The sequence below is a fragment of the Mirounga angustirostris genome, unplaced genomic scaffold, assembly GCF_029215605.1.
Source record: "Mirounga angustirostris isolate CCGP_5_RB_7025 unplaced genomic scaffold, mMirAng1.0.hap1 SCAF_15, whole genome shotgun sequence".
Taxonomy (NCBI): Eukaryota; Metazoa; Chordata; class Mammalia; order Carnivora; family Phocidae; genus Mirounga; species Mirounga angustirostris.
The window spans coordinates 39,854,700-39,875,793 of record NW_026991723.1 but is presented as its reverse complement, the minus strand read 5'-3'; the positions used below and the strand labels follow the sequence as shown (position 1 = coordinate 39,875,793).

At 41.1% G+C, this 21,094-nt stretch overlaps 3 long non-coding RNA genes across 5 annotated transcripts in view; 2 read left to right on the top strand and 1 right to left on the bottom strand.

The window, feature by feature from the left end:
• LOC123849646 (uncharacterized) overlaps positions 1-21,094 on the top strand; it is a 318,720-nt gene that overhangs the window by 118,139 nt on the left and 179,487 nt on the right. Inside the window, exon 3 of one of the 3 annotated variants that reach the window (XR_010407786.1) lies at positions 13,179-13,394. The exons of the other annotated variants lie outside the window; for them this stretch is intronic. This is a non-coding gene — a long non-coding RNA (uncharacterized LOC123849646). The remainder of the gene's footprint in view (positions 1-13,178; positions 13,395-21,094) is intronic. 3 annotated transcript variants of the gene reach the window in all.
• LOC123849649 (uncharacterized) lies at positions 3,695-12,032 on the top strand. The gene is made up of 3 exons (XR_006792126.3): positions 3,695-4,104; positions 6,302-6,346; positions 8,408-12,032. It is a non-coding gene; the product is annotated as an uncharacterized LOC123849649 (long non-coding RNA).
• Positions 11,356-21,094, bottom strand: part of LOC123849648 (uncharacterized) — a 59,543-nt gene continuing 49,804 nt past the window's right edge. The window contains exons 2-5 of the long non-coding RNA XR_006792125.3: positions 17,925-18,012; positions 17,290-17,391; positions 14,656-14,746; positions 11,356-11,456 (exon numbers count right to left, since the gene is read on the bottom strand). This is a non-coding gene — a long non-coding RNA (uncharacterized LOC123849648). The remainder of the gene's footprint in view (positions 11,457-14,655; positions 14,747-17,289; positions 17,392-17,924; positions 18,013-21,094) is intronic.

Sequence of the window (21,094 nt, the reverse complement as noted above, 5' to 3'; positions counted from 1 at the left end):
GAAGGCAGTCGCTTAACCAACTGAGCCACCCAGGCACCCTAACTCAATAATTTTTTATCTACAAAGGTGGATGGGGTGAAAACGTAAGGATAACTAGCTTAGTAAGCATTTTCTTGAAATTTTCAGTGTTAAGCCTAGAGGACAGCTTGTTGAGACTTGAAAGTCAAAAATTCGATGTCTCCATGAAAAAGTGCTCAACATCACTTGGCATCAGGGAAATCCAAATCAAAACTTCAATGAGATATCACCTCACACCAGTCAGAATGGCTAAAATTAACAAGTCAGGAAATGACAGATGTTGGCGGGGATGTGGAGAAAGGGGAACCCCCCTACACTGTTGGTGGGAACGCAAGCTGGTGCAAGCACTCTGGAAAACAGTATGGAGGTTCCTCAAAAAGTTGAAAATAGAACTACCACACAATCCAGCAATTGAACTACTGGGTATTTACCCCAAAGATACAAATGTAGGGATCCGAAGGGGTATGTACACCCTGATGTTTATAGCAGCAATGTCCACAATAGCCAAACTGTGGAAACAACCAAGATGTCCACTGACAGATGAATGGATAAAGAAGATGTGTTATAGATATACAATGGAATATTATGCAGCCATCAAAAGGAATGAGATCTTGCCATTTGCAACGACGTGGATGGAACTGGAGGGTATTATGCTGGGCAAAATAAGTCAAACAGAGAAAGACATGTATCATATGACCTCACTGAAATGAGGAATTCTTAATCTCGGGAAACAAACTGAGGGTTGCTGGAGTGGTGGGGGGTGGGAGGGATGGGGTGGCTGGGTGATAGACATTGGGGAGGGTATGTGCTATGGTGAGCGCTGTGAGGTGTGCAAGACTGTTGAATCGCAGATCTGTACCTCTGAAACAAATAATACAATATATGTTAAAAAAAAAAAAAAGAAGAAGATAGCAGGAGGGGAAGAATTAAGGCGGGGGAATCAGAGGGGGAGACGAACCATGAGAGACGATGGACTCTGAAAAACAAACTGAGGGTTCTAGAGGGGAGGGGGGTGGGAGGATGGGTTAGCCTGGTGATGGATATTAAAGAGGGCACATACTGCATGGAGCACATTGTTTGTGTTATACACAAACAATGAATCATGGAACACTACATCAAAAACTAATGATGTAATGTATGGTGATTAACATAACTAAATTTTTTTAAAAAATTGATGTTTTGTTTCTGGGGTCTCATTGTTATAAATTACTTTTGAAGCTATAGGGACCATGTGTTTATCTGTCTAGGTTTAGGGGAAGGATTACTGGTTATCTAAAGAAATTGAGTGAAGCATGGACGGCAAAAAGGAATTTGGTTAACATCTCCCAGTTATAACCATAAAAAGTCAAGGAACAAACCGTTTTATACACTAGATATCATTTTTATAAAAAAATGGATAATCCAAAATATAAAACAACAAAATTTTACAAATAATGTGATTATTCAGGGTGAAAAGCTTATAGATGAATTTGATTTATTTATTTAATTTATGTATTTTATAAAGTACTACATTTTTATGCATTTTATAAAATGGAAAAGTGATATATCAATACATAATCATTTTAAAATTTTTTGAAAATACACAAAAGCACAACACAGTAAATGAGATTATGCAAAACTCCAGATATGAGGTATCATCTCTGTCAATGTTTTGGTGTAAGTTTTTATTTTTATATAGATCAACATATATTTTGTGGTGCCTGGGTGGCTCAGTCGGTTGGGTGTCTGCCTTCGGCTTGGGTCATGATCCCAGGGTCCTGGGTTGGAGCCCCGGGTTGGGCTCCCTGCTCAGAAGGGAGGCTGCTTCTCCCTCTCCCTGTGTTGCTCCCCCTGCTTTTGCTCTCTTTCTCTCTCTCAAATAAATAAGTAAAATCTTAAACAAAAAACAAAAAACATATGTTTTATACAATTAGGATTATTTTGTATCCCATCCTTTTATAATCTTTTCAGTACTAACAAGCATATTATGAATATTTTCTCATGTTACTAAATACTCTTTACAACATGAGTTTTTGTAGTATTCTATGATACAGATATACTGTAAAAATTTTAAAGTCTTTTGTGGTACCTTTAGATTTTTTTCTAATTTTTAAATATTATACAAATAATTCTATAATGAAAATATTTATAGCTAAACCTTTATGTCCTTGATCTCCCCCCTTTTATTACCTAGAAGTGAAGCTGATGTGTTATAGTGTAAATATATTACACTAATCTGGAAAAACATCTAATCAGTTATAATTAAATGTCCACCTTGGCCATTAAAAAACTCTCAGTAAGCCACCTAAAGAATGTCTAGCTTCAGTTCATGTGAATTTTCTAGTGTGCCATCTCAAGAACCTAATTTAAAATCACTCCTATACATCTGGATGTGGTAATATGCTGCATAAGAATATTAGCTACAGAATAGTTAAGTGTAAGAATTTCTACCAAAACGCTTGTTGTATTTTAGGAAAGTTGATATGGAATTTTCTTTCTCATAGTAGCCTAGTTCATAAAACTAAAAAGTTAAAAAAATACCACAATATACACGAATGTGGTGGTTTTAAAACATGGCTGCCAACTCTTTAATTTTCCTTCTATTGACAAGAGCAGTCTATCTTTTCTACCCTTCTCCCTGGTAGACATGTGACTGCTTGCACCAATAGAATATGGCCAAAGGGACACTAGACAACCTCAAAGGGAAAACTAAAGAAACACCACCCAGATTGTATCTTCTCTTTTCTTTGCTGGGACACTGGGATGCCATGGAGGAAGTGTTCCCTGAGCCACCGTGCTGGAGAAGGTACCCGTAGGCCCTGGAACCTACAGTCCTGGCTGAGCTCTGCCATGTAGCCACACTCACTGGCATGCCGGACAGGAGGGTGAAGGAGCCATCTTGGAAGTGAGTCCTCTAGCCCCGCTTGTAACAGTCTCTAGCTGTTTAGATTGCCCCCAGTTGAGGCCTGAGATGTGGATCAGAGACAAACCATCCCTGCAGTGCCCTGCATTCCTGATATGCGGAACTGATTATTGAGATGATTGGTTTTTATGCCACTAAGATTTGGAGGAGATTTTTTTATGCAGACTTAGATGAGAGCAACACGGGATTTTTTTTTTTTTGGCATTCTTTACATAGATTATGCATTCAACTCATTCAAAATGACTTCAGATAGTTTAGGTACAACTTGAAAAGGTACGACGGCAGAGTATACCCATGTTTATCCCAGCAGAAATAATCTGCTCCAGTGAGAGACAGTGAGCATGAAGTCATATTTTCATGCCAGTGTTATAATAGATGCTGTGCAAAGGAACAGGACACATAGCCAAGAATGTAATCCACGTCTCAGCAATCTAGTTCAAATTGATTCCTGTTTGTGGATTCACAGGGCAGGAAAAGGTCAATAAAACCTGCAAAGAATCTTCATTATTGCTAATAAGTGAACCAGAAGAACACAAAAAGCACAATGGTCATCATGAGTAAAATTGTTTCCTGGTTACATGGTCCTTGTGTAGACTATCACCTTGCAACTATAATACAGGAAAGCATCCAAATGTTTTAGATCTAATTCATCTATGATTTGGGCAGATAAAATATTGCTCCAAACTAGCTAAGGCCAGGGCCTGAGTTCAGCAAAGACAGTGAAATGATCACCCTCTACCTGGTTCAAATTACCCAGTTCAAAGATGGTAATGCAAAGGGGATTGGAGGAGGGCGATACCAAGACAGAATTCTGTTGCATGCCCCAAGGATCTATTTTTCCTGGACTTACACACACTATTTTCTGCACCAGCAGATTCTATTTATATATAAAATCGTTGAGACAGTTTTTGTTTTTGTTTTTGTTACTACAGCAGGTGCAAATAATAATCTACGAGGAAGAAATTGGCCCACAGTTCAGGGGTCTAAGTGCTGTCCCATCCATCAGATTGGTCTCCAATCCTCTTACTGAGATCCCTGCAGATTTTGAGTGGAAGGAAGCTGTAATAACAGTATCAACAGGACGAGAAATGGAAACCAGGACTTTTGTAGGCAAACCAGGACACTCCCTTTCCAAAATGACTGATTCCAGTGACATACATTTAGAATCAATGAAAATTAAGTTTGTAAGTTAAGAAATAACTTAAAATCTGTAAGTGTTAAGACATAATTATATTCACCTTGTCAAAGAGCCAGGTTAGAACCAGAAGAAAAGGGCCGGTCCTATTAGTTGGGAAGCTCACAACAGCCCCTCCATTTGTGCAAGTAGCCTGTGGCCACTGACAACTCTACAGTGGGAGGGGAGATCCACGCGAGAGGAAGAGTACCCATGACCCCCCTTTGCCTTCAGTACCAGAAGAGCCTATTTATGCATGCTTGTCCTTTTTTATTAGATACAAGAATAGGCATGGGTGATGGAGTGGAGAGAGGAAAGACTTTGGAGTCAAACGATGGTGATGATGATGATGATACCAACTTCACAGGGGTGTTTGGAAAATAAAGGAGGTCAATGGACAACAAGAGACTCTCACATTGGCATGCAGAATGTTGTTACCTCCTCCCAAGTGCTTAATATTCCAGCACATCCCAAACGTATTCATATGTGTATTCAGTAAATATTTATTGAATAGCTCTAATGTGCCAGTCTTTGGTCCAAGGATTGATATACATTAATAAGCCTAATAATAAATAGGTAAACAGCCTTGCCCTCAAGGAGCCTACAATCCAGATTTTGATGAAAATCTAAAATCTGAAAATAATTTGGGTCTAAATTATATACGGATCTCGAGAGAAAGAGAGTCTATCATGTTTCCCTTTAACTGTCCAGATCAGCTACTTTGGGGAGCCTGGAAGTTAAACACATGCCTTTCTTTGTTCCTGGGACTGTTTTTCTATCTTAATAAAACTGCTTTGGTAGAAAATTCCTTCTATATAAGCTCATTTGGGATATTTTTAATATATAGTTGGGATAAGTACAATTGTGTGTGCCTCTGTTCAAGGTAGCTGAGCTAATAAAATTTATTATTATTATTGAGTGTGAACCAAATAGTAAGACAAAAAAAGGCAGTTTTATTATGCATTTATCATTTAATAGTGGGCCACTATTATCTAAACACATATCGAATCGGTGCTGTACCAAGAATGCTTCCTGTTTGGTGGAAAAGATATATGAGCAAGAAATACGTACACTGCAACATGTTGTTACGGAGAGAAATATAGGAACCCAGAAGCGTGAGTGTTCCTTTTTCCCCCAGAGCAGTGCCATGGAGGACCTGGGGGGCAGTGCGGGTTGGAAAACTTTGGAGAATAAACGGTGCCTTTCTCTGGGTCTTGATCCATAAGAGATGTTTGTCAGCTTGACAAAGGGTGGACTGCTGAGAAATTTCCAGGCCGAAGCAGCAGTATGAGCAAAGCACAAAAGTATTAATTTAAACCTCGCAACGTCCCTGTGAGGCCGATTTAATGATCTCCATTGTATAAAAGAGAAAACAGAGACTCAGAGAGAGTTCTCCAGTTATACTGCTAAGAGAGGGAGGGCCAGCATTTTAATCCACTTTGGCTGACCCAAAGCACATTCTTTCCCCACCATATTAATCTGGGTCCCTGTTCGTGGAATGAGGACAAAGGTAAACCCATATATATATTATAGGTGTATAAAACTATGATTGTGCTGTTCAAAATCTGAACCCCTTTTATCAGGTACTGATTCATCACTTCGTCTGACGTGATAGTAAACGTCCGTCCTTAAAGCTTCAGATACAAATTGAGGTTGCAATCTCAAATGCCTACAGAGTAGAAGATGGGGTGGGGTGGCCCCAGAGTGAATGTGCTTCTTTCTGTCCCGTGTGAAGGGGCAGCTGTACTCAGCAGATGCCAATTGTTGTCATGAAGAATGGTAGGCCTAGGGTCACCAGATCCCCTGATTTTTTAAGAACCAGATATATATAAATTTTATTTGACATCTCCCCCTTTTAAAATTTTGGAAACTAATTCTTTTTTTTTTTTTTAAGAAACACTCTAGAAACCAAACCAAACATTTCTGGGAGATGTGACTATGGGCCACCTGTTGAGAATGCCCAGCTATTTAAATTATGTTAGCAGGTAGTGGTGTGTAGGATGAAGAGGCAGGCTTGGAGTGAGCTTCAGATTCAGGGTAGGTGTTCAATAAATATTTGTTGACTAGTATTTTATGTTCCTTCCAAGATGTCCGGCAATTTTCTGCTCCTCTTGTTTTATGTTGAATTAAGTCATCTATCTTGGTACTTAAAAGAGGGTTGGTCCTGTGCTTCCTGACTGGTCTCTTGGGCCCCTTTTGTCTCCCAGGCTTTGCGGCGGATGCTCAAGTCCTGCAATTTGACGTGAACTCAGGTGACAAATCAGAGTTTTCTGGATAAGTTCTGCTGTGATCCTTGCCAAATGCCAAAAGCATGGAAGCCACTCTGGAGTGGGTATAGCAGCAACCTGGCCTGTCTCCTGGAGAGGATTTGGTTGCAACTGCCCTTGAATAGGGTCTGTCTCCTGCTGGCTCCAACGCTAACTTCAAAAGAACTATAAATTATAGCAATTATATAAACATGCCATAAATCTTAAGTTTGTGACCTATACCCACAGAGTTGACTCCCAGGAGACAGACCAGCAAGTTACATTGTTTGTGCTGTGAATTTTCAATTAAACAAAAGAAAATGGCCAAGAATCATCAGAAATTATAGGATACATGTAGTTTGCTGTTCATGCAAGTTTTATAACCTAAAGACTTTGAGAGGGTCAAGTTTCCAAAGCATCTCTCTGAGTGATTTAGGCTTTCCTTGCTGTGGCTGAAACCAGCTGCAATTAGATTTGGTTATATAAAGTACATAAACACACAGCTCTTACCTAGCACTCTCAGTACTCCCAGCACAGAGACTGCTTTACATATTTAATCTTTATAATAATGAAATAGTGTCATAGTCTGCTCAGGTTGCTAATAACAAAATACCGCAGATCAAGTAGCATGTAGACAATAAAAATTTATTTCTCACAGTTGTGGAGACTGGGAAGTTCAAGATCAAAGTGCCAACATGGTCAGGTTCAGGTGAAGGCCCTCTTCCTGGTTCATAGTCAGCCCCTTCTTGCTGTGTCTTCCATGGAAGGGGCTAGGGAGCTCTGTGCAATCTCTTGTATGAGAGCACGGATCTCATATATGAGGGCTCCACACGCATGACCGAATCACACCACCCCCCCAAGGCTCTGCCTCCAAATACCGTCACGTTGGGTGTTAGGATTCCAATCCATGAATTTTGGGGAGAGTCAGACATTCATATAGTAACAGGTAGCTACTATTAATGTTCTTGCTTTAAGGAGAAGACCTGAGAAAAGAGAAGTTAAATGACTTGTTCAGGGTTGCATAGTTAGTAAATCATAGAACTAGGACTTGAGCATACGTCATCTGGTTTCCACAGCCATCTCGCGCTTATGGGTGAATTTTAGCATGTTATTTATTATATTCCTTGATAAAACCAAACTCTCATACGGACATGACAATGGGTGACAGTTTTGAATCCTATAAGTTTAAAATAGAAAAAGTACTTAGTGAATAAAGGCAAACTCACACCAGAGAGTCTGAAGCTTTGGCATTCCTTTATTATATGGGAAGCAGCAAAAAAACAGTGGTCCCTGGAACCAGGGCTACCCTGGTTCAAAACCATCATGTGACACACAGGTTACTTAACTCTTGTGCAAAACGACAAATAAATAAAAGTGCCTATTTCAAGGTGTACGTGTTGACCTAGGGAGTACCTTTAGAACTCTAGGAACAGGGTCAACACATAGTAAATGCTCAATAAATATTAGCTATAAGCCATTCAACCGCTTATTTATTCATAAAATAAATCATGTATATTCCTCTACTGAACATTACAAGGTCCACAATGTGTCTGGCATTTACCTTGCCCAGTGGAGGATGCAAATATGTGGAAAGCACAGGGTATATATTCTAGCAGAAGAGACAGATGCATAGGGAAAAGCTCTTTTACTCTGTGATAAATGCCGTTGTAGAGGTATGCCCAAAGAAATATGGGACCAGTGTGGAAAAAATGATTTGTTCCATCTGGAGAGTTGGGGAGAGTTTTACAGTGGAATGACATATGAACTAGACCTTGAGGGCTGAATAATGGCTCTCCAGAAATAACAGTCCAGAAATAACAATGTGGAAACTGTGTCAGAGGGAATGGTGAATGGTCAACATGGACCAAACAGTGGTCTTACCTCTGAACGTGCAACAGATTCACCAGCCGTCCCACCTCAAATATCCATGGTGGCACCTGGCTACATTTCATACACTTTATTTTTCTGAGCAGTTTTAGGTTTACAGTAAAATTGAGCAGGTAGTACAGAGAGTTTCCATACACTCTCTTCCCCCTGAACATGACACATTTTTAAAACATTCCACAGGTGGCTTTGATACACTGTGAGGATTCAACATTCTTGGCTAAAACATTCAACATTCTTGGGAGCTGTGGGGCTTGGGGTGCAGAGAATGGAAGAAAGAGGAGGAGCAAGATGAGCGAGGAGACAGGTGAGATCAAGGTCAAATAGCAACGTGCCCCATTAGGCCCTGCCAAGGAGGTTGGACTTATCCCTGAAGACCGTAGGCAGCCATTGGAAGGTTTTAGGCAGGAAAGGGAGATATTCTGATTCATGCTTTAGAAAAACAGGCTGGTGGAAGTGTCTATAAATTGGAAGAAGGCAAGAACATAAAAATGAGATTATTAAAAAAGCTCAGGCAAGAGATGATTAGGGTAAAAAGCTGGAGCCGGAGGGGCCATGTTTGGCCCATATGAGAGACTGGCAATCTCTCCAGCAAGAGAGAACCATGGGGTGGGTGCTATTTGACATGCTTGCTGGCATGAAGAGAGGAGAGAGGAAGAGAAGAGAGAGAATACTTTATTCCTCACACAACTGGAAAACTGAAAATTCCCTTGCTCGTTACCCGCCCCCCCTGCCCCCTTCTTCCCATGGAGTTCCTACCTCCCTTCATTTCTACCTCAGTCTCCTCTCCTATCTGGCCACTTCCCTCATTATACAGAATGGCTGTCCTAACCCTAATTCCGTAAGACCAGATGAGCCTCTCCAATAGATGCTGACCCTCACATTTCCCAAGGAGAGCTGACTGATGAGTTTGCTTCATCCTTTCACACGAGGCCAGTCCCAGCCAGCCTCTGGTTTGGCTCTCCCCGTGAGACGTCGCCTCTAGCTGATTGGGGGAAGGGAGGTAGTCAGATGGTGCAGAGCATGGTACTATGACAGAAGGACTACTGCAGGGCAGGTACCATAAATATGTCTAGTAAAAATGGACAGTATAAAGTGATTGATTAAATGGGAGGGAAAAGGACTGCAAAGCAAAATATGTTATGTGCCATGAGAGAGAGATAAATAATCACCATGGAGGTTCAGAGAGCAGAGGGGTCAAATGTGTTTGGATTGACCTTCCTTAAAAGTGTTTCAATGAGCAGCAACTTACGAGGAGGGCTGCAAGAGTGTTCTGTTACTGCTGTAATGAATCACCACAAACTTTGCAGCTTAAAACAACAGAAATTTGTTTTCTAGCAGTTCTGAGTGTCGGAAGCCCCTCCAGAGGCTCACAGGCTACAGTCAAGGTGTGAGCAGGACAGCAGTTCCTTTCTGGATTCTCTAGGAGAACGTGGGTTTCCCTGTGCTCTCCAACTTCTCGAGGCTGCCCATTTTCTCGACTTGTTGACCTCTTCTTCCATCTTCAAAGCAACAATAGTGGATGGAGTTCCTATCACAGCACTCTGACCTCCTCTGCTGCTTCTCTCTTCCACATTTAAAGGCCCATCAGGATAGTCTGGCATAATCTCCCTTTTTTAAGGCCCCCCTTCATTCCCCTTTGTCATATAAAGTAACACACAGTTTCAGAATGTTAGGATGTGGAGGACACGAGGTGACAGGCAGACTGGTTTGCCTCCTACCAGGGCATTCAGGGGGACATGGGCAATGTAGAGAAGTAGGACGGTGAGGACTCCTCAGAGCAGTGTGAGTGGTCCAGTTTGGAGCTGAGAATTTATGAAAAGAATTATTAGATGACAGAGAAAGGCAGCCTGTGGTCACATTGCTTTTGGCCTTTTTCATTGTAGCCATTCTATTGCTTGCATAGTTGTATCTCACCGTGATTTTCATTTGCATATCCCGACGGCTAAAGATGCTGAACAAGGTTTCATGTGTTTGTTAGCTGGTTGTGAATTTTTTGTGTGTGAGTGTTGGGATCAGATTTGGGGTGCTGTACGTGTGGGGTGTTTTGTACATTATGCCCGGGGGATGGAATTTGCCTTGTAAGAGTAAGTGATGGGCGCCGCTGAGGGTCTTACAGAAAGGAATGAGATCATAGTACGTGCTTTAGAAAGATAAATTTAATATATCATATATATGATGATATCAATGTGTATACATGTAGATATAGATAGGATGGGGACATGGTGAAGTTGGACAAAACTTACCATTTCAGGTAAGAGGTTATTGAAATAGTACATGCTTATGGTCTTCCAGAATTCGGGTTAGGACAGAACTAGGCTGTGAACTAGAGATGTGGCCCTGAAGACTTCTCAAGGAAATAGAGAAATAATCACATCGGGTGGCTGTAGATTAGTGGTTAAGCTACTTTGTAGTCAACCTGCCTGGGTTTTTGCCAAACATTATAAAAATTTCCTTTAAGAAAGCTTTTAAAGGGGATAGCCCTGAGCTGTGGAGGTGGATGCACACAGCCAAGGCTGGCATCTCAGTGGAGAGGTGGAGCAAGGGAGGTGACCTCACCCCAGTGCCCTTGGGAGGTTCGGTGGGTGGGACCCAAGTGAGACTATCAAAATTAGGAAAAGGGTGTCAAGCCATAAAGCTGTATGGAAATATTAGAACAAGAGGAGCCAGAGGGGCCCTTGAGAAGCCAGGCAAGAAGCCAAGGAGCTATCAGAGAGCAAGGGGAGGGCAAGAAGTAGCAAACAAAATGAAGGGAGATGCCTGTGGTAGGTCTTTTGTGTACTCCCAATGTGTGATCTCCTGGGGCCCAAAAGGGGAAAGAATGATGGGACCATGATAGGGATTGGCTGGCAAGATATGGGGAGGTTTGCTTAGTTCATGGCCAGATGGAGCAACTGTGTTGACTCTTTGCATGATATAGATTCCATTGTATTAATTCTTTCAAATTAATCGGTAGCCAGTGATCTCTAGAGGAAGGGTTGGTGCCCACTTTTCCCTGCCATGGGATCAGAAAACTCTGTTTGCTAGCAGGCGATATTTGTAGGGAGGAGTGAAATCATTTAGTGTAGGCTTCTTTCCTGGAGGACACTGTCACCTTATTCTGCAGAGAAGCTATCACAAGCTGCTGTGTGAGGTCACACTGTGCAGCGAGAGTCGAGTAGGGGTAGCATTGACCATGTGTGCCCATTCTCGGTTTGGTTCACTGGTTCACTCTGCTTGTCATGATGGCGGCCTGTGGAAATAAAATCCAGAAAATACGATGCCAAACAGTAGCCAGAGAATTCACTAATAATCCCTTCTTGGTGTGTGTCTTAGAAGTAGCATCATGTTTTAAAAAAACAACCACAAGGGCACCTGGGTGGCTCAGTTGGTTAAACGTCTGCCTTCAGCTCAGATCATGATCCCAGGGTCCTGGGATCGAGCCCCGCGTTGGGCTCCCTGGTCAGTGGGGAGCCTGCTTCTCCCTCTCCCTCTGCCCCTCCCCCCTGCTTGTGTGTGCTCTCTCTCTCTCTCACTTTCTCGCTCTCAAATAAATAAATAAAATAGTAAACACACACACAGAACAGTAATGTCACGTAAGAGAGAGAGGTGGGCCAAAGGCAGCCACTCATAAACCACTCCAAGTGTGTAATCTCCCCCACTTTCATTTTCTTATTTTTAAATTTGTGGGGTGTGGACACAAAGGGGTCCACATTTGCCATCTCTGTTGTAGGGAAATGGGCACTCTCACACCCACTGGTAAGTGTGGAAACTGGTACCACTTTTCTTGAGGTCAATTTGGCAGTATTAATCAAAATCCTTTCACATGAAATCTGACCCTAGCATTGTACTTTAGGAGCAGACCATATAAGTAATTAAGATGGGCATAAAGTTTTATGTACAAAGATGTGTATCCAAGCATCATGTTTAATAGCAGGATTGAGAAACAACCTAAATGTCCAACAATAGTTGAACGCTTAAGCAAGATTTGGTTAGAATTGCAGAATAGAACTCTATGTAGCCATTAAAAATGATGATGCAGAACAAGGGTTGGCAAACTACAGTCTATGGGCCAAATTAACCTACTGCCTATATTTGTAAATAAAGCTTGATGGGAACACAGCCAGGTCCGTTCATTAATGTTTCATCGATGGTTGCTTTTTGAGCCAAAGCAGTAGAGTTCAGCAGTTGTGACAGAGATACTATGACTGTTTTTTTATGTCTCTTACTGTCCTTTTAATATTTATTCAAGTTCTTTCCTTGCCCGTGGAGTGTCACAATATTTTTGGTCGCTATTAGGACAAAATCTTACAGTGACTTTAGATTGTAAGACAGTGTTTACTCAGAGGTCAAGATCCCATGGCGGTACTTTAAGTCTTGAGTCTTAAGCATAAGCCTTCTATCTCCTCACTCAGCTAGGAACCACTGTAGTCAAGCTGCCGACAAGCTGCCTACAATCAATACTCTTCTTTCCTCACTTTTGACTTCCACCTTTTCTTCCTTACCTCGTTAACCCTGAGGACATTTGCAAAAGGGTACAGAGCTCAGGGAGCATGGAAGAGAAGCACAGAAACATTCTTATTTGGTGCTTTTATAAGATGGCCTCGCCATCTCCGGGAGGGGCAGACTCACTGATTGTTGGGCACTCGTGTATCTTGTTTCTTTCCAGAGCCCAGGCGGGACTGTAATTCCACAATACAGCCAGCCTCTTTTCCTCCAGCTTCCACGCCCCTGGCTTTGCCCCTGGTCCTCCACATACATGGTCTCTATCGGGGTCCTATGCCTTTTCTAGGTTGTCCTCTTGGGCAGGATTTAAAATGTTTCCAGTTTAGCTGAATCGCCCGACGTGTCCCACGGAAAATATTCATGTACATTTCAGCTTGACACGCTCTGGGCGTGCAGCTGACCCCAGTGTGGCAACAATTCTTTTTGCTTGGCTAGCTGAGCAGCTGGATGACTCAACTCTGCCTTTTAGATTTTCCAGGTGGGTGTCAGACTTTGGTACACTTCACTCACCAAACTCCAGCATAAACACAGCAAGGCCTGAAGTTTCCTTGAAAACCTTCCTTGCTGACAAATGGTGAGAGGCCCTCCACCTCCCTTTGTGAAGAACAGGGAGTCGGTGAGAACAGCCACATAGCCCACTGCAAATGAGTCCCCTTTGAGAATCTCTAACTGCGCGTTCTTTGTGGTAAGTCACATAAACAGGTTTCCTCCTTTGTGGTTCTCCCTGATTGACGGCCTAGTGGGTGTTGCTTCTTGTCTCTTTTGTCATAATGGACACACACTACATAAATGGGAAGAAAACATACTTATAAGATTCTGTTTCAGTTTTAAAATGTCCTGTTCTTTGAGTCTTTGACCATGTATTTATATATATATATATATATAATTTTTTTTTCCCTGTGTTCACACCTAGAAAATGGGCTAGAAAACATCGCATTGTGGCTCAAGGTATAATCACTATTAGCTTGTTTAGCTTGAAAGTTACAGAAGGCCTCCTGAACAGAGGAAGTTTCATTCAGAAACACAGGGCCTGTTATTTTCCATATTTCCTACAGCACAGGATTGATTCTCCCCTCCCCCCCGCCGTGAGCAGAAAGATCAGCGTGGACTGGGAAAACCACATATTCCCCCTAACTTACTAACTGCTTGCTTCAAACTCCAGTTAATTACTCGAACAGCACCTTTCACAAAGAAAAGCTGACACAGAAACTGGACAGAGTCTGTATCTCAAGTGCTCCAAGGAGAGAGCAGTAAGTAAGGTGCTCTGCACAGCTCAATAATTTGCACCGCAGGAAAGCCGTACTTGCAAGGGCAGGCAATATGTCTGCAGTATCCTCCTGGCGGAAGGAGGGCCAGGAGCTCATCTTTATGGCTTGAGGCTTGAAAGCTGCTTAACTGGGCGGAACGCCACCTCCTTGCCATCAAAGCTGTCCACCTGGCAGTGAATCTCAATGAGACAGCTGACTGGCTCAGCAGACAAGTTGTCTTGCCAAGGGGATGAGAACTTAACCAGAAGGTCTTTCAGGAAATCTGTTTAGGATGTGGGGGATAAAGAGGAAGAGAAGGAGCAATTCATCCCCTGAATGAGGCGAATGAGGAGGAGTAGCTCTTCCTCCATTACACGAACCATGTTGGAGCTTTTCTGGGCCCTTAACTCATGTTGGCTTTACTTTCTCTGAGCCCAAGTCTCGATTCTGATATTAACATCACCAGTTAATCGCGAGCCCTTTGTGAACAACACACGGAAGTTGATGCAATTCAAAGGATAAAGCTAAGAGAAGGCCTTCACGATTTGTCATTGGAAAATACTACAAACAGGAATATTACAGAGAGGGCACAAAGCTATTAGTTTTTGAAAGGGGTAGTTGAAAAGTGTCTTGATTGTGACTTTTCATCAAAGGTTAGAGCTGTAAACTTAAAATAATTATAACAGCTCCTTATCTTACCCAGTACTCGCCAGGGCCGTACTTGGCACATCACACAAATGTCCCACCTAACATCCTTCGGAACCTGTGGGTGAGCCTTTTCCGTTTCCCTCTGCAGGCAAGAGAGACAAGAGGCAGAGAGGTTTTGTAAATTACCATGCCATAAAGTGAGTAGGGGACAGGGCAAAGATTTAATCTCCTGTTTCTCCCACTCCAAAGCTCAGAACCTTGTCTGTCAGGCTGGTTATACCAGATTTGCTATAAAAGATAGTGCTTTTTATCACATAATGAAAACCAGGGCTGCAGAGAGAGGATTGTGTGAACGCATACGTGGGCTATGGGGATCTTCCACCAAATCACTCCTCCATCCTCTTCCCTCTTCTGTGGTGGGGTGTGGGGAGGAGACAGGAGGGAATGAAACCTGAACACGGTCCTCAGAAAGCCTGGTTTTCTACCTCTGCCTTTGGGTTGTGACAAGATGGCTGTTCCTCTGGTTTTGGTAACAATGAAAAATTATTGATTTGGGGTCAAACTATATATATAATATAGCTTGCCTTTTAAAATGATGCCTCTCATTCTTTTAAAATTGGGTCAGACAAAATTTTTTAAAAAATAATAAAGTAAGGTGGAATCGTGTGAAAGCTTTGGATAGAGTGTCTAAAAACAAAGCCTACTCAGGCTAAATGGATAATTGGAAGTGGTATTTGGAAACAGCTTAATGGAGCAGAGCACAGGCGAGTTGGACTCCCAGCCTCATTATTTCTGGCTGTGTGTTGGTGGGGCAAGTTATAAAAACTAAGCCTCAGTTTCTTCATGTATAAAGGCAATAGAACCTACCTCATAGGTTTCTGTGAAAAACGCATGAGATATTCCATGTACAGTGCTAACCATAATACCTTGCCCATGGTGAATACTCAGAAACTCATCAGCCATTAACTGGTTTTATTGGTGGAGTGTGCTGTTCTCGTCTTGAAAGTGGAAAAGAAATATGCCTTCTGCAGAGAATGCTTCTTCTCATTTACTTTTGTGGTTTCCGCTTAGAATCTATCTTCAAGAAAGAATTCACTGCATTCACTTCATCTTTGAGGGATAGATAGGAAACAATTGGCCCTTTCCCTCCCAGGACTGGGTTAAGTGTCCATTCTGGGTGTCCCCATAACACCTTGTTCTGACTGCCGTGGCAGTTACTGGCCACACTGTCAGTCCCTCGAAAACAGGGGCTCTGTTTTCTCTCTTTATCCCCAGCACCTACCACAGTGTTTGAAACACAGGGTCTCTACAGCGAATATCTACTGGGAGAATAAATTCAAATGATGAGGTGATATGTGTAAAATGTTATATATATATATATATTTTTAAAGATTTTATTTATTTATTTGAGACAGAGAGAATGAGAGAGACAGAGAGCACATGAGAGGGGGGAGGGTCAGAGGGAGAAGCAGGCTCCCCGCCGAGCAGGGAGCCCGATGCGGGACTCGATCCCGGGACTCCAGGATCATGACCTGAGCCGAAGGCAGTCGCTTAACCAACTGAGCCACCCAGGCGCCCTAAAATGTTATATTTTTAAATTAGGAAGGTCATTATATTTCTTGGGTGTTATGGTAAAATGTAGTAATGATTGTGACATTCACTCTTTTCGCTAATTCTTCCTTTTCCAATGCTACCAGTAAAAGAAAAGCTATTTAACCCTTTGCTAAGTAAAAGGCTACATCATGTCATCTCATACCAGGACTTCACTCGATGGAGTTTCATCTGAAAAATATCTTTGTCTACCGAACAAAGTAGAAGCTGGTTTTAAAAGAGAAAACTACGTGTGTAATCACCATTAATATCACATATAGAAGTCATCTCTGGGGACATCCAGGAGGGTCCCCAGAATTTCTACACTGATTTCATCCAGAAAGAGCTGCAATAATGGAAGTGGTGAATACTTTTCTCGTAACAATATTGAACATTCTTTAATTCTCAAATTAATTCTCAAATTCTCAAGAGGAAGACCACTTAATGGTGGATTCTTGTGCAGTGTGCAGCCCAGATCTCTGGGCCTTGGTGGGCCTTATGAAGCCTGCCCTAGGCTGCAGATGGGTGAGAGAAACAGTGCTGCTCTGAAGTGAGGGGAGGGCAGCAAAATGAGCCAAGGCTTTGTGTCTGCTCAAGACAGGCGCAACAGTTATCAAACTAAGAACCCAACATTTTACTAAACTGATGCCAAAAATCTTGTCCCACACTAAAACAAATGTTTGAATCTGCAGAGAGCCTATGCAGAATAAAACCAATATGCTATTGTTGGAATTCAAGTCTTTTGATGAAATTGGTGCTTTAAAAATGCCTTGAACATTTATTCTGAATGAGCCTTATCTAATAGCAAATTGGATATGCATTTTCTCTCTATTAGAGCTAGAATTCTTGAAAGTGTCCCCTCCCCCTTCAAAAATTCTGTCGGGCAGGAACAGGGAGTGAGCAGGAATGAGCAGTTTTGTCCTGAGCACTTTCCTCGCAAGTGAGGTGGTTATTTCATTATACCTGGTTTGAAAGATTAAAAAAAAAAATGAAAGCTCTGAGCAATTAATTAATTCCTGCAAAAGGTGAAACAAGTGTTTGGATTCAGGACTGAATGGCATCCAAGTCCACGCTTCATCTACTATATTAAGTTACCTCTTAGGAAAGGTGACTGTAGCCTGGGATCTGATGAAGTCACTCGGATATCTGATTTCCTCATTCTGTTTTCAGGAGGTTCTTAACATGTAAGCCATTTCACTGTGGGGAGAGGAAGTGGAGAGTGGTCAAACATTCACTCAGTCTTCTGGTTAAGATTTTTCTCACACCTTTGTGAGTCCCTTTGTTCTAGGAAGCAATAAAGGAACAAAAAAAAGCAGCCTTCCAAACTCTAGGTTAGTTTCAAACTCCCTAGCCCCAAAGAAGGAAAAGAAGGGGATGGTTCTCAATTGTATCTAAAATCACCAGAATTTTCCTGCAAGGCCACAGGGTCTTTTGACATTGATCTTTGACATTGATCTTCTTGATTTTTGTTTTTAGAATTGGGTGACAACTCCATTTATCTTATTTTCTGTTCCTTCTTCATGATTAATCAACTACCTCCCTGGTCCCTCCAAGCTTATCTTACTGCACCATTCGCAATATTTTGCAAATGGAAATTTTGTGCTTTTTTGCCTCCTCTAATAATCACTTGCTTGGCACAGATGATTTCAGAACACAGTTATACAATGGAAGCTTAATGTTACAATCCCACTAATTTGTTTGCATTTATTATTCTGTTAAATTTCACTTACCAAATCAGCACGCAAATAATGCAGCCATGAAGACACATCTGGAAAGCAAATTCCTTCTAAGAACATTTCATCCCATTGGAGTGAGGATCTGGAGAACAGTCACATACACCAGAAAGAAAGAGCAGGTGTTGGGTGGTGAAGAGAGGGCGAAGCGAGCCAAGTTTACTCTGGACGAGGAAGTCCCACTGGGCCCATGGAAGCTGGAGACTGAGAGGTCCAGGCAGGTGACGGTCAGAGATGTCTAGTATAAGTAAATATAGTGGATAATGCATGGCTAATACATTTACATTATGTTTTAAATGCCTTATTTATTTTTTATTTTGGGGTGATGTAGGGATCTAACTTTATTTTCTTCTAGAAGGAGAGCCAATATTCTTAAAGCCACTGATGATATACTGAATCTTTCCCCCACGAATTGAAAAGCCACTTTCTCATGTAATAAAGTATACTTCAATTGGCTTTTGCCTCTCTTCCCTCTCATTGATTTACCTGCCTGCTCCTGGGCCAGAATCTCATCTTCTAATCACATTAGCTTACTTCATTTATATATTAAATCGATAATTATTTAGTGTACACAGTGCTCCTGGAATTGTGTGGGTCCTGGGGGCAAAAAACACAGACAGAAAACCTTCCCTCTGGAATCTTACATTCTAAAAAGTTTTAGAGTCCTGTAAAGAAAGCTTCCCCTCTCTCATTATTCTTATTTTTCGTAAGTTTCTTGACAGGTATACATTTATTTTCCCAACAAATCTTTAAATCACTTTGTCTAGTTCTGAGAAAAATAGCCTAATGAACTTTTGATTGAAATTCATTAAATTTCGGGCGCCTGGGTGGCTCAGCCGGTTAAGTGACTGCCTTCGGCTCAGGTCATGATCCTGGAGTCCCGGGATCGAGTCCCACATCGGGCTCCCTGCTCAGCAGGGAGTCTGCTTCTCCCTCTGACCCTCCCCCCTCTCATGTACTCTCTCTCATTCTTGCTCTCTCAAATAAATAAATAAATCTTAAAAAAAAAAAAAGAAATTCATTAAATTTCTACATTGGTATGAAAGGAATGGGTTCATTATGAAGTGTTTTTGGGATACTGAGACACAACATGCCCTTCAATTTATTCATTTTTTATCTAATCACATTATCAACTCTCAATGTTACTAGCTTTTCTCAGTCTTTTGAGTTACCAGGTATACATAGCATATGCATATAATACCCTTGTCTCTTTCTTTCCACTATTCATAACACTTAGTTTATTATTTCATTATATTAGAATCCCTTGGAAAACATTATTTCAATTATCATCACTGGTTTCCTTTTTCGTATGACGTTGGCTATGGTGTTGAATGAACCGTCTTTACAGTTCTGTCATGTTCTTTGTTGTTAAGGTGGGATTTCTATTTCTAAATTTAAAATGGCGGCTATTTTTGAGAGGTGTGTGTTTCTTAGCATTAATTCATGTATTTATGCTTTTAATTTTTTCTGGTACATTTGGTCAATTATGTTGCCATATTTTAAAATGTTGAACTATCCCTGCATTCCTGCAATATCGTCCGCTTGGTCATGGGATGCTATTTTTTAATATGCACCTAGATTTCATTCGACGATTTGTATGTAAAATTTAGTTACTGCATTGCCTCCATGTTTATGAGTGAAATCTTTTATAGTTTTCTTTTCATTCTCTATTCATCAGGACTGGGAAGTAAGGTTATGCTTGCTTTGTAAATTGAATTGGGAAGCTTTCCATCTTTTGCTATGGTCAAAAATTTTTTGAATAACATAAGGATTATCTGTTCACTGCAAGTTAGATAGAATTCAGCTGGAAAGCCATCTGGGCCTGGCACATATTTTAGTGAATAGATAATTTTTGAAAAGGGGTTTGTGGTACAGTGGGAAGAGGATTGTATTTGTAATCAGAGACTTATATTTGAATCTCTGCCCAACCTTTTGCTGACTGTGTGAGTTGGATGATGGACTTTTCTTTTCTGTGAAATGGTGATCGATCTATTTGATCGATCAATCCATCATCTAAATAACTATCATCTATCTATCTATCATCTATCTATCTATCTATCATCTATCTATCTTGGAGGGAAGACTAGTTTCTAGGGACATTTATTAGTGGAGAAAGTTTAAGAAGCTGTAGTATCTGATGAGTAGGTGCTCAATAAATAGCTATTTCTCATTAAGTCATCCTCATTGTAATCTTTGGCTATATGAATTCTTGTCATCTGCCTTGGCACTAAATAGAATTTATCTGTAAACCACTGAGTACTAAGCTCTTGGCAGTGTCCCGATGTACTTAGATCGACCCACTAGGTGCCATGCCAAGACTGTCAGGTCTGCTGGAAGACCCTCTGTGAGGGGGCTCTTCCCTACTCTTTCTGATTTGATCAAAGTTCAGAACAATCTGATGAGGAGGCATCTTCCAATTTCCAAGCTTTTAATTCACTTTTTCCTCCAAGTATCCAAGGAAGTTTTGAATAGCAGAAACACACTTTGGGATTTCTGTTCTGTTAAGAGTGGGTCATCTGACAGATAGCCCTTTGGACCAGCCACAAAGCCAAGTTTATTGTTCAAAAGCACTTATTTAGTATGTTAGTAATTTATTTCAGGAGCAGATGACAGCCCCATTCATTTGTAGCTAATATTCATCCTGAAATATTTCAATGCAAGAGGGTTTTTTGGGTTTTTTTGTTTGTTTGTTCGTTTCCTAGTGCAAAGTACTATACAAAATGTTTAGGTGTCTAAATGAGCACTTTCTCAATGAATTCAAAGGGAAAGGTGATTGATATTTTTGAAGTTCCAACAGGGAAGAGAAGTCTACGAAAGTTGTGTCTGTATGATGCTTACTGCCTGAACAATTAAAATGAAAAGGACTATATATAGTAGGTCCCATTTGGGGAGATGGAAAATATACATAAGCATACACACTAACAGAGACATTACAGTTTTTCTGAAGAATACATTAGAGACCATTCGCTTTACGTTTATGAAGAAGAACTTAGGATTCGTGGGGATAACTAAGGAAAGAGAGAGATTTGCATTTCATTTTATATCATTTTGACAGAATTTTATCATGAATTAAAAAAAAGTTGATTTCTCTTACTCAATATATGTTTTATTAAATAGCAGTACTGGCCTTTCCCCACCAACTAAATTGACTATTATTTTTTGGCATT